We start from the raw sequence: 20,333 nt of genomic DNA, 5'->3' as shown, positions 1-20,333 counted from the left end.
TGGGCGTGAATGCGGCGTGATGGCAGGCGAGCGTCGAGAGGGTGAGGGTGAAGCGCGGCAAGCGATGGCGAGAGCGGAAGGCGGGCGAGTGTGGCGCTTGGGCGAGCAGGAGGTGCACCGGGCGAGCTGGGGTGAAGCTCGGGCGAGCAGGATGCGCGGCGCGAGGCGAGCTTGGGCGAGCGTCTGCGCGTGGTGCTGGGCGACCGCTGCTCCGAGAGCGGGCGAGCTGGGGTAAAGCTTGGGCGAGCGAGGCGCTTGGGCGAGCAGGAGGTGCGCCGGGCGAGCGGGGGTGAAGCTTTGGGCGAGCGGGAGGTGCGCCGGGTGAGGCGATGGTGGAGCGGTAGATTGGGCGAGGCGGGGCCGGGCGCGCGGGGTGAAGTGGTAGCTCGGGTGATGGCGAGGTGATGATGAAGCGGTGCTAGGATTACGATTTGATTTCTTTCCAAATTTTTGGGGACTGACGAACGGCTGGAAGATAATGCACAACTCGCACCCGGTAACCCGAGGACAACACGACTAATTGAACTTCGAACCTGCGATTCAGTTCGACTCGGGAGGGGGAGACTGGTGATACCCCATGGATGAGCCCATTACCCCTGGCCCATCCCTAGCCCAAATGGAAGACAGGCTCATCAAGGGCCCATGTATTCTCTTATAAATACCATGTTTGATTATTAATTCATTCATTCAATATTGTTTTCAACAGCATCCTTAGCTGCTCCTCCCATATATCCTTAGTCCCTGACTTGAGCGTCAAAGGGGCTACGCCAGGACACCCTCCTGGCCCCCTCTTAACGATCTTCTTTGTTATTTCAGGCCCAGTGTAACTTCAAAACCCGCGTCTGGATTAGTGATACTTGCTGAAAATGGACACTAAATTTCCCGTGAGTATCAATTAATGATTTAAAACTCAGGATTTAAGTAATCATTGTCTATATGATCTATATTTTATAATTAAAGTACATAAATTTAGATAATCTATTTTTTCTCTTTTGGTAAATCCCTAAGACGGAAATAGAAAAATATCATGTACCTTTAATTGAATAAACACGATATTATAATATTTTATTTTTAAATTTTTTTGTGTAAAAACAGAATATTATTTTACTCCAAGTTTCACAAAAGTAAATGGTCCATTGATCTATGAGACCATCAAATTATTGGGCTTCGTTGGTCTGCTTGTTTGAAGGCCCCAACTAGAATGTTGAATAGCCAATTTTCAGCCTTTCGAGTGACAAGAAATTGATATCGTATTCACATGGAAACAAGTACCGTCAATATCTGTACAAGAGTTGGTCCTAAAACATAAAATTCAAAAAGAAATACATCCAGTGGCGGAGCCAGAAATATGGCTCTACACAGACTCGAATCTTAAAAAACTTTAGAATCTTTTAATATTTTAAATTGATTACCCGGGCTAATATCATATTATTCCAAAATTATATATAATTTATGTTGGGGATAGTGCCCTTAAAGCATTGTAATTAGATTATGTTTTTATTATTAATAAAAACGACTTTTATTATTGAATATGTTTGCATGAAATATTATTGTCATGAATATCATAGTAAAATCCCTAGTTTATTGGATGTAACCATGATTTTAGTATATATAAAAGTTATATATACACGAGGATTAAAATTATGGATAATAAATTTAAATTAAGTCTGTGATGAAATTAATTAAAGTGTGGGATCTTTAATTAAAACATCACTAATGCGGCCCACGAACATTATGAATGTGACTGTCTTATCCGGAACGTCGATGTAGAGACATCTAGATGGGGACATTTATATATAATGAGATTATGTAAGACTATGACCGATTTAATTAGATATTTCATAATAAATTCCGTTGTTAAATATGAAATTCTATTTAAATCATAAGATGATCATATATGGACAAATCTTAATCCTGATGTGATTATAAACTCATGTTCATTTCAATATGATTCTTAATTTGCTTGTTTAAAATTTGCAATTGTGCATTTTTTCATTACTTGCATTTTAGATTTATATTTGAAATAAATGGCTGGGAATATGAATTCACAGACATGGAATCCATTCTTTCTTGCGAGAAGTAGAAAGACGATTCTCTCATTTGTTAATTCTGGAACTGAGTGTTGGTCCCAACTAATTTATAATTAAGTTATAAATTAAACCACTCACTAGTAAATTAATGGTAAATGAGGATAAGAAGTAATTGAAGAGGTAAACAGAAAATTCCTAGCTTCAATTACGAATTGTCTAAGGAGGATTAATCCATATGTAATGATTATATCAATGGAGTGCTCAATTTTGTAGGGTAAGATATTTCATAATGAAGAAGAGTGTAATTCCATATTTTTAGTGGAGTAATTATTGAATTAATAAATTAGATAAATTAATTAAAGAGTTTACTTATTTATTTAATTTATTGGAGCTTCTAATTATGATTCCATGGTCCTTGGTACGCCTTTCAAATTAATGACGAATTAAAAATGCAATTTAGAAATCATGTATGGATATGGAATCCAAAAGTTTGGAGATAAATATAATTGATAATGAGATATTAATTATATTAAATAATAATTATGAGATAATTATATATTTGGATTATTATGATAATATCCAAAAGTTGATTATAATATCTTTAATTTATTGTGAATAAATTATAGATATTATTTGCTATCTGAAAAAATATTAGAATAAGATTTTAATTTATTTTGATAAGATCCTAGAAATCCTATTTAATATCTTTAATTTATTATGAATAAAATTTAGATATTATATCTAAATAAGTTAGAATAAGATTCTAATTTATCTTGATAATATCCTAGAAATCCTATTTAAATATATTTAATTTATTGTGAATAAAAGATATTATTTAACAATAAGATTCTACTTTATTTTTTATAAGATTTTAGAAATCTTATGATTTTTTAAAATAGTTTTAAAATACATAAAATATATTATTCAAACTAAATAAAATCTTGGCCTATCCTAGATGTACCCGTCGATTTTTTTGGAGTCCAAATTGGGATAAGATTTGGATTCTTGGTTTTGAATTAATTTAAATAGGATCTTAGGCGGTTTCAAGAAAAACAACTTTTTCTCAATTTTTTCATGAGTTGAAAATAAAGTAGAGAACAAAATATAAAATTTTGATTTCTAGCATTTGCGTTTTTGAGTGCCCACACACTACCGTCGATAGGAAGGATCGTACTGGAAGACCGTGGTTTCTACACATTCGCGAAAAAGGAAAAACTACAAGAGGTTAATTTTTTAAAATTTTTTTTTAAATTCATTGTTAACTTATATTCATATGCTCGATTATAATTTATGAAATTATATAATCGCTTCCGCTGTGTTTCGATTTGATAAAAAATAATTTTTTTGTCGGAATTGTTCTGGAGGCTATATAATTTTCAACAAGTTGTATCAGAGCCATTGTTTTTCATATGAATATAAATTTAATGAATTTAAATTTTATGAGAGTGAGATTTATTGTTAAACTTCATATTCTTTTTGCATAAATTTGGTTTGTTTTTTTTTTTTTATTAAAGTTAACGTAATTTTATATTTTTTTAAAAAAAATTAAAAATTAAAAACCAAAATTTTTTTTTGGAATGGATCGTGGTGTCTGAACAAGAAGGAAGAAAAGTTCATCTTTGTCCAAACGTTGATCTATTCACAATTCGGTCTTAATTGGAAAAACGTTTCTCAATTATCGGAATCAGAACAACGGTGTGGAGCGATGGTTGGTTCGACCTCCGTGGCTTACGTTCGCTGACTCGAAAGCGCGATTGTTCCAGTACATATGTTCGCTCATTAGAGCAATCGTACGAGTAAAGTGGCTCGTCGGACGAGCTAAACTCCGGTGATATCGCCGAATTGTGGAGAAGATGGTGGTTGTTGAAATTTGTTTCTCCCATGGCCTCCATGGCTGTAATCTGTAAAAGGGAAAGGAAGAAGAAGATGGAAGGAGGCGCTCCTTCCATTGGGCTTCAATTTTAATTGGCCCTTACATTTTTTAAGTTGGGCCAAACAATTTTTTAAAAAAAAGTCAAATTTGACTGACCCATTTATGAAATGACAATTTATTTTACATGGATCCAGTTTCGAATTGGGCCATCACATATTTAAATATAGACGAGTTTCGAACTGGCCCAACATATTTAAATGTAGCTCAATTTCGAATTGAGTCAACACATATTTAAATGTAGACCAGTTTCGAACTGGCCCAACATATTTAAATATAGCCCATTTTCGAACTGGGTCAGCACATATTTAAATCAGATTTTTTTTAATCTTGCCCAATATTTGAATTGGAGTATTACCATGAAATAAAAAATAATAATAATAATAATAAGTTTTTTATTTTGGATTTGTATGACAAACCTAGTATTTTTTTAAAATTGTTTAGCCCAATTTAACTTAATTTATTAAAAAAATTGATTTTTTAATTTATTGAGTGTAAAATATTGATTTTACAATTAGTTGATTTATAAAATTAATTTGAAATCGAATAAAATTGTTTTATTTGATTTGTTAATTTTATTTTTCAATTAATATTGCAATGAGTAGGACACCATTAAAAATCATGAATTTTAACAATATCTCACTCTTATATTCTTTATATGCCTCTTATCCTGTTTTAAATGAGATTTAAATTTTATAATGTTTATTATGTGATAATTTGCAAACATTCGTGAGGCTGATAGATTAGTATGACATCTTGTTTAAATTTGATTTAAATGCCATTTAATTTTCATGTCATGCATCATGTTCAAATTGGATTTAAATATTATGACATTCATTATATTGATCATATCATTTAAATATAGACCAATAAGATAGGACTTTTTATAATTAAATCATAAGATGTTCTAATTAAATAATTGAAAGTTTGAGAAACTTTAATTATTATATATTAATGAGTGGGAGAAGGATATATGACAATAAATCCTACGACTTCCATTATTATCAAAAGCAACGTGAGGTTTAAATGGCGCCTAGTGACGTTTAGGACGTCCTCCCTAAGGAAGGTTTTCATTTAAATCAAAATTCAAGGCTTAATTTCCGAAAGGATAAGATTTTTTGGTATGCTTCATAATTTACCTACCCTAAGGAGGCAATTATGGATTGTATTTTAAAATCCAAAATAGTGGGTCACACTCATAAGGATGCAATTAAATAGTTTAAATGTATCTAGGTTAAATTAAAATGTAATTAATAATAAAAATGAAGATATGAGATATCTTAGTGTTTTATTTATTAATAGAGATAGTCTCGATTTAATCATCATTTAATTCTTCTGACCCTAAGAGAACTTATTAAATGTGAGATTACATTTCCTTGGAATTGGTGGAATAAATAATAATGTGTCATGCATCATATTTATGATTCCTAAATTGATTAGTTGACTATGATATTTGTTCAATTTATTAAATGTCCTATTATTCATTATGAAGAACCTAAGGGGGAGGGGGAGGGGGGTGAATAGGTTCTTTAAGGCCCTTTAGCGTTTTTAAAACGAGTTTGCAAAAATTGCAAGCGGAAGACTTGAGGGACAATCACAAATAAGTACGATAAATGAATGCGTAAAGTAAGTGCGTAAAATAAATGCGTAATTTAAATGCAATAAAGTAAATGCGTAAAGTAAAGAGGGATAGAGATGTTTATGGAAGTTCGACGAAGAATCGTCTACGTCTCCCCTTCTCGATGAGGATCGAGGTATCACTATAACGACTTGTCTTTAGGAGCTCCAAGCTAGCTTTTACAACCACGCCTCGATGCGTCTACTTGGCCTTGAGGGCTCCAAGGATAGCCACGAACTTTACAACCCACTCGAGAGTATTACTTTCACTCTTTTTCTACAACTCTTTTGATATTACAACTCTTTTAATCAACGCACACAAGAGATAGTAGAAAGCTTTGTAAGAGACAAGAGAGAATGGAGTGGGATGATTGAGAATGCATCCTCAAAGGCCTATTTATACTAGTCTTGGACGCCAAGGTTCGGATCTTCTGTTTATGCTTCGGAACTTCCGATCAATTTGCGTAATTTCTGGAATGACTTCGGATCTTCCGTTCTTGACTTCGTAGGGTCCGAACATATGCTTCGGAGGGACCGATCAAACTTCGTTTCTTCCGAACAATTATTTCAGACAGTGTATGAACAACTTCGGAAGGTCCGAACTCCAGTTCGTATCGTCCGAACATTCCCGCGTTCCGGAGATTTGAAATCTTCAACACTTCGTAGCTTCCGATCATGTCCATCGTAGCGTCCGAAATCTACTCAATCAATCAGTCAGATCAAATTATCTCCGGATTGAAGCGATTTGATTGCTTGTGTTCGGAACGTCCGATCCATTCTTCGGAACGTCCGAACTTGCTCCTCGCAGCTTCCGAACAGCTTCTATTTTGCTTCTGATTGGCACAATTTCGGAACGTCCGAACCAAATTTCGGAGCTTCCGAACGTAACCTTGATCTTAATTTCCTGCATGCCTCAATATAAAACATTAGTACATTTTTAAGCCAAGTTTTGGTATCATCAAAACAAAAACTTTGGGATATGTTACAGCATTAAAAACATTAATCTCATCCTCGAGATTTGTATGCGTTTAAGGCGTAACAATCTCCCCCTTTTTGATGATCACAAAACTTGGTTAAAAATTGAGAAAAAATAATCAACATGAAACAATAATCAACATAATCTAAATGTTATTAAATAGCTCCCCCTTAATCAAATAACAAATCTAAGAGGTTGAATTAAGGCGAATTTATTTAATAACCATTTAATAGCAATTTTAACCAAATAAATTCTCCCCTTTTTTGCGATAATCAAAAAGACATAAGCATAAAGAGAGACAAATAAACAGGTAAAATATCCGAAGTGAAACGAAGCATCCGAATAAGGAACGGTGATTCCGAAGTAGCCAAGATGAGGAACACCTAAAATTTAAAATATTTAGCACATAAATGAATGTTGAGCCATAATTATGGATAAATACAATTAATTTGTATTATCCGACATTATAATGCTCACATTAATAATACTCCCTCTCAATTTAACAAATATGTACGAGAGTATTTGACCAATGTTTACAACTCAATCATGCCAAGTTCACCACGCAAACGAGTAAAAGTAGATTCATCTAGTGGTTTTGTAAAAATATCAGCAATTTGATTCTTGGTGTCAATATAGTGAAGTTCAACATCATTTTGCTCAATGTGATCACGAATAAAATGATGTCGAATGTCAATATGTTTTGTACGAGAATGTTGAACTGGATTCTTTGTTAGACATATGGTGCTTGTATTATCACAAAAGATTGGAATTTTTGAAAAAGTAACACCATAGTCGAGTAATTGATACTTCATCCAAAGAATTTGTGCACAACAACTACCGGCAGCCATATACTCGGCCTCGGTCGTTGAAAGTGCAACACAATTTTGCTTTTTAGAAAACCATGACACCAAGCAATTTCCCAAAAAGAAACAAGTACCACTAGTGCTCTTTCTATCCACCTTATATCCTCCAAAGTCGGCATCACAGTAAGCTTTTAAATCGAAAAATGAGTTCTTAGAATACCATAATCCGAGATTTGGAGTATTTGAAAGATATTTGAAAATGCGTTTTAAGACGAATAAGTGTGATTCCTTTGGACATGATTGAAATCGTGCACACAAGCAAACACTAAACATAATGTCAGGTCTACTAGCAGTCGCATAGAGTAGGGAGCCAATCATGCTACGAAATAACTTTTGGTCAACAGGTTTACCTCCCTCATCTTTGTCGAGTCTGACTGTCGTACTCATAGGTGTGGATGAGCCTTTGGAAGACTCCATCCCAAACTTTTTGAGCATCTCCTTGATGTACTTCCCTTGGTTGACAAAGAAACCATCCTTGCATTGCTTGATTTGGAGACCAAGGAAGTAGTTGAGCTCGCCCATCATGCTCATCTCAAAGTGATCCTGCATAAGCTTAGAAAAATCTCTACACAAGTGTTCATTAGTAGCACCAAATATAATATCATCTACATATATTTGTACTATCAGCAAATCATTATTTTTAGTCAAGGTAAACAAGGTAATATCAACTTTACCCATACAAAAACCATTAGACAGCAAGAAAGTAGACAATTTCTCATACCAAGCTCTAGGAGCTTGTTTCAAACCATACAAAGCCTTATCAAGTTTATACACATAATCAGATAAGTGCACATCTTCAAAACCAACAGGTTGCTCAACATACACTTCTTCTTTCAAATCACCATTAAGAAAAGCACTTTTAACATCCATTTGAAACAATTTAAAGTCTCTAGAGCAAGCAAAAGCAAGTAGCATGCGAATGGATTCTAGTCTAGCAACAGGGGCATAAGTTTCATCATAATCAATTCCCTCTTCTTGACTATATCCTTTAGCTACTAGCCTAGCTTTATTTCTAGTGATTGTACCATGCTCATCTAACTTGTTCCTAAATACCCATTTAGTTCCTATGACAGGTCTATCAGTAAGTCCAGGTACAAGATTCCAAACTTTATTCCTTCTAAATTCATTTAGTTCATCTTGCATAGCAATAATCCAAGAATCATCAAGTAAAGCTTCTTCTATGTTCTTAGGCTTTATGTGAGAAAGAAAAGCAAGATAATTGCACATATTAGAAGAGCGAGTAGATACTCCCTTCGATGGGCTACCAATGATGAGGTCCATGGGATGATCCTTGCTCGTAGTCCACTCCTTCGGAAGAGATGCGTCCTCTTGATATTTAGGAACATCATCTAGGCTTGTGGACTCCAACTCTTCGCCAAGGATATCTATATCATCATCATCAGAAACAACAGGTCCAGGTTGTCCTTACCATTGTTGTGGATGAAGCATTTTGATCCAAAAGCGCGGAAGTAAGAAATGTTAGGCTTTCTCCCTCTCCATAGTTCGTATGGAGTTTTCTTGAGAATTGGCCTTATTGATACGCGATTGATGATGTAACAAGCAGAACTCATCGCTTCAGCCCAAAAATATTTTGGTAGAGAATGCTCACATAGCATGGTCCTTGCAATCTCTACTAGGGTCCTATTCTTCCTCTCAACGACACCGTTTTGTTGAGGAGTTCTAGGACAAGAAAAGTTGTGACCAATGCCTTTGTTTTGACAAAAAAATGAAAAATTTTCATTTTGAAATTCCGTTCCGTGGTCACTACGGATTTGTTTGATCAAAAGATTTTTCTCATTTTCAATCTTTTTGACAAAAATTTTGAAATGATCAAAGGCATCACTTTTATGGGCTAAAAACAATGTCCAAGTAAAACGTGAAAAATCATCCACAATGACAAAAGCATAGGATTTACCTCCTAGACTAGTTGTCCTCGAAGGGCCACATAAATCTAGGTGAAGTAATTCAAGGGGCATAGAAGTGGATACAAAATTTTTATTTTTGAAAGATTCCTTTGTGTGTTTACCAAGTTGACAAGCATCACAAAAAGAATCTAATTTTAAATTCAGCTTTGGCATTCCGGAAACTAGGTCAAGTTTTAAAAGTTTTTCTATGGTGCTCATCCCAACATGACCAAGTCGTCTATGCCAAAGAATGTTGTCATCAACATTTAATGTTACAAGGCTTTTTATTTTTGAAAAAGATGAAATCTTTAAATCGACCTTGTAAACATTTTCACTTCTATAACCTTTGAAACTAATGGATTTGTCAGTTGTGAGTGATACAGTGCAATCGTGTGGTGTGAATTTGACTTCATAACCCCTATCGCACAATTGACTAATGCTTAGGAGGTTATGTTTAAGTCCTTTCACAAGAAGTACATCATCAATAATAGTAGAGTTAGATATACCTATTGAGCCGATGCCTTCTATGATCCCTTTGCTGTTGTCTCCAAAGGTCACCGATCCCTTTTCTTTTGGTCGAATGGATTGTAGCAGCTTCTTTTCTCCCGTCATGTGTCGAGAGCATCCACTGTCAAGATACCAAGTGCTCGATGACTTGTCTCCCCTTTGTCCCTACGAGATTGAGATACAGTTTGATAGTTGGTACCCGTTTCTTTGGGTCCTTTGAGGTTAGTAGTAGTTGGGGATTTGGGGATCCATTTCCAATAACTATTCTTATTGTGTTGGTGTCTAAGTTTCTTGCATTTAGGTCTTATGTGGCCTATCTTACAACAGTAAGTGCATGTTGGTGGTGTTCTTAGTTTTGCCTTTGCGATAAGACTAGCGAAGTTGACTGATTTCTTTTCATATCCTAGACCACCTTTGTCGAAGTTACACCTTTGCATGCTCAAGAGGTTTTCTAGTTTACTGCTACTCACATTGAACTTGTTGAAGGCTTTCTCTAAGTCTCTTAGGTTTGTCTTGAGCCTAGTGTTGTCATGCATCCTAGCTTCTAGTTCAGTTTTAAGTTGCTTATTCTCATTTCTAAGTGACTTAGCCTTATTGTACATACTAGTGTAAGCGGAGAGTAATTCATCGTAAGAGGGTACCTCGTCGTCATCCGAGTCGGTCAGATGATCTTCCTTTGCCATGAAGCATAGGGTAGACTCCTCTTCGTTGTCGCTGTCGCTCCACGTGGCTAGAAGGGCCTTCTTCTTGTCTTTGCCGGCCTTCTTCTTGGAGGGACACTCGTTTGCATAGTGACCCTTTTGTTGACAGTTGTAGCAGGTCACTTCCTTCTCAATCTTTTTGTCCTTCTTGTTGAAGTTGGAACTCCGCATGAATCTTTTGAACTTTCTAGTGAGGAGTGCCATTTCTTCATCGTCGCTATCTTCAAGTTGACTAGTCAAGGCGATCCCTTTCGCCTTTACTTTGTCGTCATCTTTCTTTGTCTCCTTCCGGGTAGATACTTCAAGTTCATGGGTCTTTAGTGTCCCATGAAGTTGATCAAGGTCGTAGGATGCCACATCTCCCTTGTTGGATTCAATGATAGCCGTGCGCTTTGCATCCCATTCCGTCGGTAGTGCTCGAAGGGCTCCCCTCCACACTTGTTTAGTTGGGTAGTTCTCACCAAGTTGGGCAAGCTCATTGATGATTTGGGTGAGCCGCCGGAACATGGTGTCGATATCCTCCTTGGGTTCCATCTCAAAGGTCTCGTACTTGAGTTGGAGAAGATCTATCTTCGTTTCTTTGACTTGATTGGTTCTCTCGTGGCAAATCTCCAATTTGTCCCAAATCTCTTTGGCGGAGGTGCAAGCCGAGATTCGGTTGTATTCATTCATATCTAGGGAACAATGAAGAATATTCATAGCTTTAGCATTTTGAGAGATAAGTTTCATATCGTCCTTGGTGAGGTCATCCATTCCCTTAGGAATTTCCTTATCATCCACCGTTTTCATTGGGATATAGGGACCTTTCACCGTTATTTTCCAAAGGTCGTAATCGACGGATTGGATGTATAGAGATATTCTATTCTTCCAATATCCGTAATTAGTACCATTGAAAAGAGGGGGACGATTTTTGGATTGTCCTTGGGCATACTCGCTTGCTAGATTGGCCATTTTTAAAAGATTTTGAAAAACTTGGCTCTGATACCACTTGAAGAACCTAAGGGGGGGGGGGGGTTTGAATAGGTTCTTTAAGGCCCTTTAGCGTTTTTAAAACGAGTTTGCAAAAATTGCAAGCGGGAGACTTGAGGGACAATCACAAATAAGTACGATAAATGAATGCGTAAAGTAAGTGCGTAAAATAAATGCGTAATTTAAATGCAATAAAGTAAATGCGTAAAGTAAAGAGGGATAGAGATGTTTATGGAAGTTCGACGAAGAATCGTCTACGTCTCCCCTTCTCGATGAGGATCGAGGTATCACTATAACGACTTGGCTTTAGGATCTCCAAGCTAGCTTTTACAACCACGCCTCGATGCGTCTACTTGGCCTTGAGGGCTCCAAGGATAGCCACGAACTTTACAACCCACTCGAGAGTATTACTTTCACTCTTTTTCTACAACTCTTTTGATATTACAACTCTTTTAATCAACGCACACAAGAGATAGTAGAAAGCTTTGTAAGAGACAAGAGAGAATGGAGTGGGATGATTGAGAATGCATCCTCAAAGGCCTATTTATACTAGTCTTGGACGCCAAGGTTCGGATCTTCTGTTTATGCTTCGGAACTTCCGATCAATTTGCGTAATTTCTGGAATGACTTCGGATCTTCCGTTCTTGACTTCGTAGGGTCCGAACATATGCTTCGGAGGGACCGATCAAACTTCGTTTCTTCCGAACAATTCTTTCAGACAGTGTATGAACAACTTCGGAAGGTCCGAACTCCAGTTCGTATCGTCCGAACATTCCCGCGTTCCGAAGATTTGAAATCTTCAACACTTCGTAGCTTCCGATCATGTCCATCGTAGCGTCCGAAATCTACTCAATCAATCAGTCAGATCAAATTATCTCCGGATTGAAGCGATTTGATTGCTTGTGTTCGGAACGTCCGATCCATTCTTCGGAACGTCCGAACTTGCTCCTCGCAGCTTCCGAACAGCTTCTATTTTGCTTCTGATTGGCACAATTTCGGAACGTCCGAACCAAATTTCGGAGCTTCCGAACGTAACCTTGATCTTAATTTCCTGCATGCCTCAATATAAAACATTAGTACATTTTTAAGCCAAGTTTTGGTATCATCAAAACAAAAACTTTGGGATATGTTACAGCATTAAAAACATTAATCTCATCCTCGAGATTTGTATGTGTTTAAGGCGTAACACATTAATTTCAGCAATCATGTCTACTGGTCCAGTTCTTGCTTTACTTAATGAAAGGTTGACTGGTGAAAATTTTTTGAAATGGAAGAGTAACATTAACATTGCTCTCGTCTGTGAGAACCTCAAATTTGTCTTAATGGAGGAGTATCTTTCCGAGCCCCCTTGAATGCTGCTCATAGTGTACGAGAAATTTATGATCGATGGATTGCGGCAAACAATAAAGCCAAGGGCTACATGTTAGCCGGAATGAACGATGTGCTTAGACTTAAGCACAAGCATGTAGAGAATGCTTATGAGATAATGGATTCTCTGCAAGCTATGTTTGGTCAGCAATCTAGTCAATCCAAGCATGAGGCCATTAAGAATGCCATGAATGCTAAGATGAAGAAAGGCCAATCAGTTGGAGCGCATGTTTTGAACATGGTTAACTACTTCACAGAAGCTGAGACACATGGTGCGACCATAGATGATGGCACACAAGTGAGCATAATTCTGGAATCATTGCCACCTACTTTCCTGCAATTCAAGAGTAACTATGTCATGAACAAGCTTAATTATAACATGACACAATTGCTCAACGAGTTGCAAACTTTTGAGGCCATTTCCATTGGAAAAGTCCAAGAAGGTGAGGCAAATGTTGTCAAAGTTAAGTCACCTTCCTCCAAAGCTAGTTTGAAAAGGAAAAATAAGGGGAAAGGAATGGGAGCTCCCAAAAAGCAAAAGAATTGGAATGGTTCCAATGGCAAAAAGAAGGGTGACACTGCAAAGCCTAAAGGAAAATGTTTTCACTGTGGGATCGATGGTCATTGGAAAAGAAACTGCCCCAAGTATCTCGCTGACCTAAAAGAAAAGAAGAAAGGTAAATATGATTTACTTGTTCTAGAATCTTGTTTAGTAACCATTGATTCTTCTATATGGATAGTTGATTCGGACACTACTAATCATGTTTGTTGTTCTTTGCAGCTACTTAGTTCTTCTGAAGATCTTGTTGATGGGTCCTTCACGATGAGAGTTGGCAATGGTGCAGTAGTTTCGGCAAGAGCAATGGGAGTTATTAAACTTAGATTTATGATAGACATTTGGTTTTTAACAATGTTTATTTTATTCCTAGTTTTCGTAGAAATTTGATTTCTGTTTCCAAGTTGCATGAACAATTTTATTCGCTTTCTTTTGATAATAATGAGATTGTTATTTTGAGAAATGGTCATATGATTTGTACTGCTTCAATCGAAAATGGACTATATATTCTAAGACCAAACGAATAACCACTGCTTAATGTCGAAATGTTTAAAGTAGAACATCCCAAACATAAAAAACAAAAGGTTTCTCATGAGGATAAAACATATCTATGGCACCTAAGGTTGGGGCATATATCCTTAGAAAGATTAAACAGACTTGTAAAGGATGGTCCTTTAAGAGAGCTAAGTGTTGGCACTCTTCCTGTTTGTGAATCTTGTTTAGAAGGAAAAATGACTAAGAGACCTTTCTCCGCAAAGGGCAATAGGGCCAAGGAACCACTAGAGCTTATACATAGTGTTGTATGTGGTCCTATGACTACACAAGCTAGAGGTGGTTATGAGTATTTTGTCACTTTTATTGATGATTACTCAAGGTATGGATATATTTATCTCATGCATAGAAAATCCGAGACTTTTGGAAAGTTCAAAGAATTTCATGCGGAAGCCGAAAGGCAACTAGGTAAATCTTTAAAGTGTCTTCGATCAGATCGAGGCGGCGAGTATCTTGATACCGAGTTATAAGATTATTTGCTAGAGCATGGTATTTTATACCAACTCACTGCACCAGGTACACCTCAGCAAAATGGTGTTACTGAAAGGAGAAATCGCACTTTGCTTGATATGGTGAGATCTATGATGAGCTACTCATCAGTGCCAATCTCGTTTTGGGGTTATGCAATAGAGACGGCCACTTACATTCTGAATGCAATGCCATCGAAGTCAATCCTTAATACACCTCTAGAGTTGTGGAATGGGAGAAAACCTAGTTTATCTCATTTTCGCATATGGGGATGCCCGACACATGTTCTGCAAGGAAAGACTAGAAAATTGCATCCACGTTCAAAAGTGTGTTTGTTCGTGGGATACGCCAAGGGAACGAGAGGAGGTTGGTTTTATGATCCTCAAGATAATAAGGTAATTGTATCGACAAATGCCATCTTTCTTGAAGATGATTATATGGCTAACTTCAAGCCTCGAAGTAAGACAGTACTCGAGGAGTTACTCAATGATGAGATCATTCGAATTCCAAGTAAAATTATTAAGGAAACCATTAATGATACCATTGAACCAAGTCAAGAAATCATACCACCTCGACGTAGTGGGAGGGTAGTTAAACCACCCCTCCGCTATCGTCAAGACGAAGAGGCAAATGTTGCTGTCACCGATGGGATGGAAGATGATCCATTGTTATTTCAACATGAAATGGAAGATCCTGACAAAGAAAGGTGGCTTGAAGCTATGAACCAAGAAATGGAGTCGATGTACTCTAATTCTGTCTGGATTCTTGTAGATACACCTGAAGAGGTTAGACCTATTGGGTGTAAATGGATCTATAAGAGAAAGAGAGGTGTAGATGGGAAAGTAGAGACTTTCAAAGCAAGATTGGTTGCAAAGGGTTATACCCAAAGAGAGGGAGTCGATTATGAAGAGACTTCCTCGCATGTAGCCATGCTTAAATCTATACGCATCTTACTTTCAATTGTTGCTCATTTTGACTATGAGATATGACAGATGGATGTCAAGACGGACTTTCTGAATGGTCATCTAGACGAGGAAATCTACATGAAGCAATTAGAGGGTTTTATAGTCCAGGCCAAGGCAAAAGGTTTGCAAATTGCTTAGATCCATTTATGGACTAAAGCAAGCCTCGAGATCATTGAACCATAGATTTGATGAAACAATCAAATCTCATGGCTTTGATCAAAGTGTTGATGAGCCTTGTGTATACAAGCACATCAAAGATGGAAAAGTGGTGTTCATTGTGCTTTACGTAGATGACATTCTTCTTATTGGGAATAATGTTGAAAAATTGTCTACAGTAAAAAGGTGGCTAGCCAAGCAATTCAAAATGAAAGATTTGGGAGAAGCAAATTATATTCTTGGAATTCGAATCGTTCAAGATCGTAAGAACAAATTGTTGGCATTGTCTCAAGCCACTTATATTGATAAGATGATATTGCGTTATAGAATGCAAGATTCCAAAAAAGGTTATCTACCAACCCGACATGGAATCGTCCTCTCTAAGGAGCAGTGTCCTAAGACACCGCAAGAAGTCGAGGACATGAGACGTGTTCCCTATGCCTCTGCAGTGGGCAGCCTTATGTACGCAATGATGTGCACTAGGCCAGACATATGTTATGCTGTGGGGATAGTCAGTCGTTCAGTCAAATCCTGGTTTGGATCATTGGATAGCGGTAAAGAATATTCTCAAGTATCTTCGAAGAACGAGAAATTATATGCTTGTCTATTCAGGTGGAGACCTTAAAATAGACGGTTACACTGATTCTGACTTTAAATCAGATAAAGATACTCGAAAATCGACGTCTGGATCAGTGTTTACTCTTGGTGGCGGTGCCATAGTCTGGAGAAGCATCAAGCAATCCAGCACAGCCGACTCGACCATGGAGGCCGAATACATAGCTGCTTCTGAAGCTGTGTGGCTTAAGAAATTCTTATCTGATTTGTAAGTTGTTCCAAATATGAATAATCCACTCAGTTTGTGGTGTGACAACAGTGGTGCAGTGGCTTATTCGAAGGAGCCTCGTAGTCACAAGAGATCGAAGCATATAGAAAGAAAGTACCACTTGATACGAGAGATAGTGCAAAGAGGTGACGCTTCTATTCTCAAGATTGTGTCTGCTGACAACATCGCTGATCCATTCATCAAGACACTGCCTACAAAATTGTTTGAGAGGCATATGCTAAATCTAGGACTTAGAGACATGTCTCACATGCTTTAGTGCAAGTGGGAGATTGTTGGAGATAGTGTCCTTAAAGCATTGTAATTAGATTATGTTTTTATTATTAATAAAAACGACATTTATTATTGAACATGTTTGCATGAAATATTATTGTCATGAATATCATAGTAAAATCCCTAGTTTATTGGATTTAACCATGATTTTAGTATATATAAAAGTTATATATACACGAGGATTAAAATTATGGATGATAAACTTAAATTAAGTCCGTGATGAAATTAATTAAAATATGGGATCTTTAATTAAAACATCACTAATGCGGCCCATGAATATTATGAATGTGACAGTCTTATCCGGAACGTCGATGTAAAGACAACTAGATGGGGGCATTTATATGTAATGAAATTATGTAGGACTAGGACCGATTTAATTAGATATTTCATAATAAATTCCGTTGTTAAATATGAAATTCTATTTAAATCATAAGATGATCATATATGGACAAATCTTAATCCTGGTGTGATTATAAACTCCTGTTCATTTCAATATGATTCTTAATTTGCTTGCTTAAAATTTGCAATTGTGCATTTTTCATTACTTGCATTTTAGATTTATATTTGAAATAAATGGCTGAGAATATGAATTCACAGACATGGAATTCATTCTTTCTTGCAAGAAGTAGAAAGACGATTCTCTCATTTGTTAATTCTGGAACTGAGTGTTGGGCCCAACTAATTTATAATTAAGTTATAAATTAAACCACTCACTAGTGAATTAATGGTAAATGAGGATAAAAAGTAATTGAAGAGGTAAGATATTTCATAATGAATGGTAATCCATATGTAATGATTATATCAATGGACTGCTCAATTTCGTAGAGTAAGATATTTCATAATGAAGAAGAATGCAATTCCATATTTTTCGTGGAGTAATTATGGAATTAATAAATTAGATAAATTAATTAAAGAGTTTAATTATTTATTTAATTTATTGAAGCTTCTAATTATGAATCCATGGTCCCTGGTACGCCTTTCAAATTAATGACGAATTAAAAATGCAATTTAGAAATCATGTATGGATATGGAAAAATGTTTCCATATCTCCAAAAGTTTGGAGATAAATATAATTGATAATGAGATATTAATTATATTAAATAATAATTATGAGATAATTATATATTTGGATTATTATGATAATATCCAAAAGTTGATTATAATATCTTTAATTTATTGTGAATAAATTATAGATATTATTTGCTATCTGAAAATAAGTAAGAATAAGATTCTAATTTATTTTGATAAGATCCTAGAAATCCTATTTAATATCTTTAATTTATTATGAATAAAATTTAGATATTATATCTAAATAAGTTAAAATAAGATTCTAATTTATCTTGATAATATCCTAAAAATCTTATTTAATATCTTTAATTTATTGTGAATAAAATTTAGATATTATTTAACATCTAAATAAGTTAGAATAAGATTCTAATTTATTTTTTATAAGATTTTAGAAATCTTATGATTTTTTAAAATAGTTTTAAAATACATAAAATATATTATTCAAACCAAATAAAATCTTGGCCTATCCTAGATGTGCCAGTCGATTTTTTTGGAGTCCAAATTGGGATAAGATATGGATTCTTGGTTTTGAATTAATTTAAATAGGATCCTAGGCGGTTTCAAGAAAAACAACATTTTCTCTACTTTTTCATGAGTTGAAAATAAAGTAGAGAACAAAATATAAAATTTTGATTTCTAGCATTTGCGTTTTTGAGAGCCCACACACTACCGTCGATAGGAAGGATCGTACTGGAAGGCAGTGGTTTCTACGCATTCGCGAAAAAAGAAAAACTACAAGAGGTTAATTTTTTAATAAATTTTTTTTAAAATTCGTTGTTAATTTATATTCATATGTTCGATTATAGTTTATGAAATTATATAATCGCTTCTGCTGTGTTTCGATTTGATCGAAAATAATTTTTTTGCCAGAATTGTTTCGGAGGCTATATAATTTCCAACAATTTACATATAATTTTTTTTTTTTTGAAAAAAATGAGCCACCCGAGCTAAATCTCGGGTATACTTGCATGTGGCTCCGCCACTGAGGACACCGCATTAATTAGGACAATTGTTCATGACGGAATCCTTAGCATCCACAATTCCACCTGGAGTTATCTGAAAAACTTGTTTCTGTCAAGGAAACGAGCAAAGAAATGTAACATTCTACATCCATGCCAATATTGGTGAGAAATATGCCTGAAAAAGGCTGCAACTTGAGATTGTTAAATGGAGAAACTGAACACGAACATCATAGACACAATCATCTAGAAAATGAAAGTAAAATTAACCAAAGAATATCAATAGAATTTTAAATTCCATCATAAAAATAAGATATCAGCATGTAAGGATTAAATTCAACTAAAACATATCAGACAACAAGTTCGACATTAAAAGTTTCATAGTTCAATAACCTGTGTGGAAACACGAGAGTAATAGAAGTTTACGAACAGCGAAACTTGCAGAACACAATTGAAATTCATTGTTTCACAAAGTTTTCAGTCATAATGGAACAATAGCTGGTCATCACCTGAATTCCCAAAAGTTTCTGTAATAACCAGAGTTTCGATCCCACCTCTATAAAGCGTGACAACTGGGGAGTTAACATGCTTGCATACTTAAAAAATTTTAATTTTGATGTTCGAAACGTTTCTTGAGTGTCATATGAATTAAAATATCCATATGGTATTTAGAATTGTTTATCTTGACATATTTAACATCGTCTTCGACTATTCCGGTTTTTAAGTGGATATAGCACTTCTTGTTAATCTTTTCAAAACGGGTCTCCTTTATTTTATCGTCAAATTAAGTCAACGATCAGAGAATTTGTTCTTTGTTTGGATCGCACTAGAGATCTCAAACAATTTCTGCGTTGAGAGCCCGAATATTAGAAATACGGAGGCTGTGCAGCGGCAACGGGGCAGAGGCGATGGGAAGCACGCGGCCGAATTCTTTTGATGAAAAAATCAAGTGGCCGAAATATTGAGAGGGAGGAGTGGAGAAATTTTGTTGTGTTGTGTATTTTGTAATCGTGTTAGGTATATTTTTATCAACCTTTGATAACATATTTATTAAATTACACATTGATAAGTGCAAGATTTGCACTTAAATTATATTAGAATCCATTTTGAATTATGCTTGTTTCGATCAGAATTATGCGTTTTTTGGTTTGTTTCTGTTGTCATTACAGGAATGGGGAAAATAGCGAAGACGAAGCCAAGTGGACCAAGAAGTGCACGACCATGAGCACGCCACCGGACAGATGTGTGCGCGCGGCCGCGCCACTTCACGCGCAGGCGCGTGTGCACCCATACAAAAACATGACCAGAGAGGCGCGCGACATCTCGTGCACCAGCGCGCGCACGATACAACTTGAAGACCCGAGAGGCGCGCGCCACCGCGCCACATCTCGCGCTAGGGCGCACACACAGCTGAAGCAAATGAGCAGAAGCTCGCGCGCGACCGCACGAGATCATGCGCAGCCGCGCGCGCACATGCACGGCCAGACACAGCAACTCGCACGCCACCGCGCGCGCGCCGCGTCCAGAAAAAGTATAAAAGCGCGATCGCTATGTCAGAAAAGGAGTTAGCCGCCGTGGGGAGAAATCACACGAAAATACACCATCTTGGGAAGGAAAAGAAGGGAGAAAC

The sequence above is a fragment of the Primulina eburnea genome, chromosome 6 (genome assembly GCF_022965805.1).
Source record: "Primulina eburnea isolate SZY01 chromosome 6, ASM2296580v1, whole genome shotgun sequence".
Taxonomy (NCBI): Eukaryota; Viridiplantae; Streptophyta; class Magnoliopsida; order Lamiales; family Gesneriaceae; genus Primulina; species Primulina eburnea.
This window is presented reverse-complemented; position numbering follows the sequence as displayed.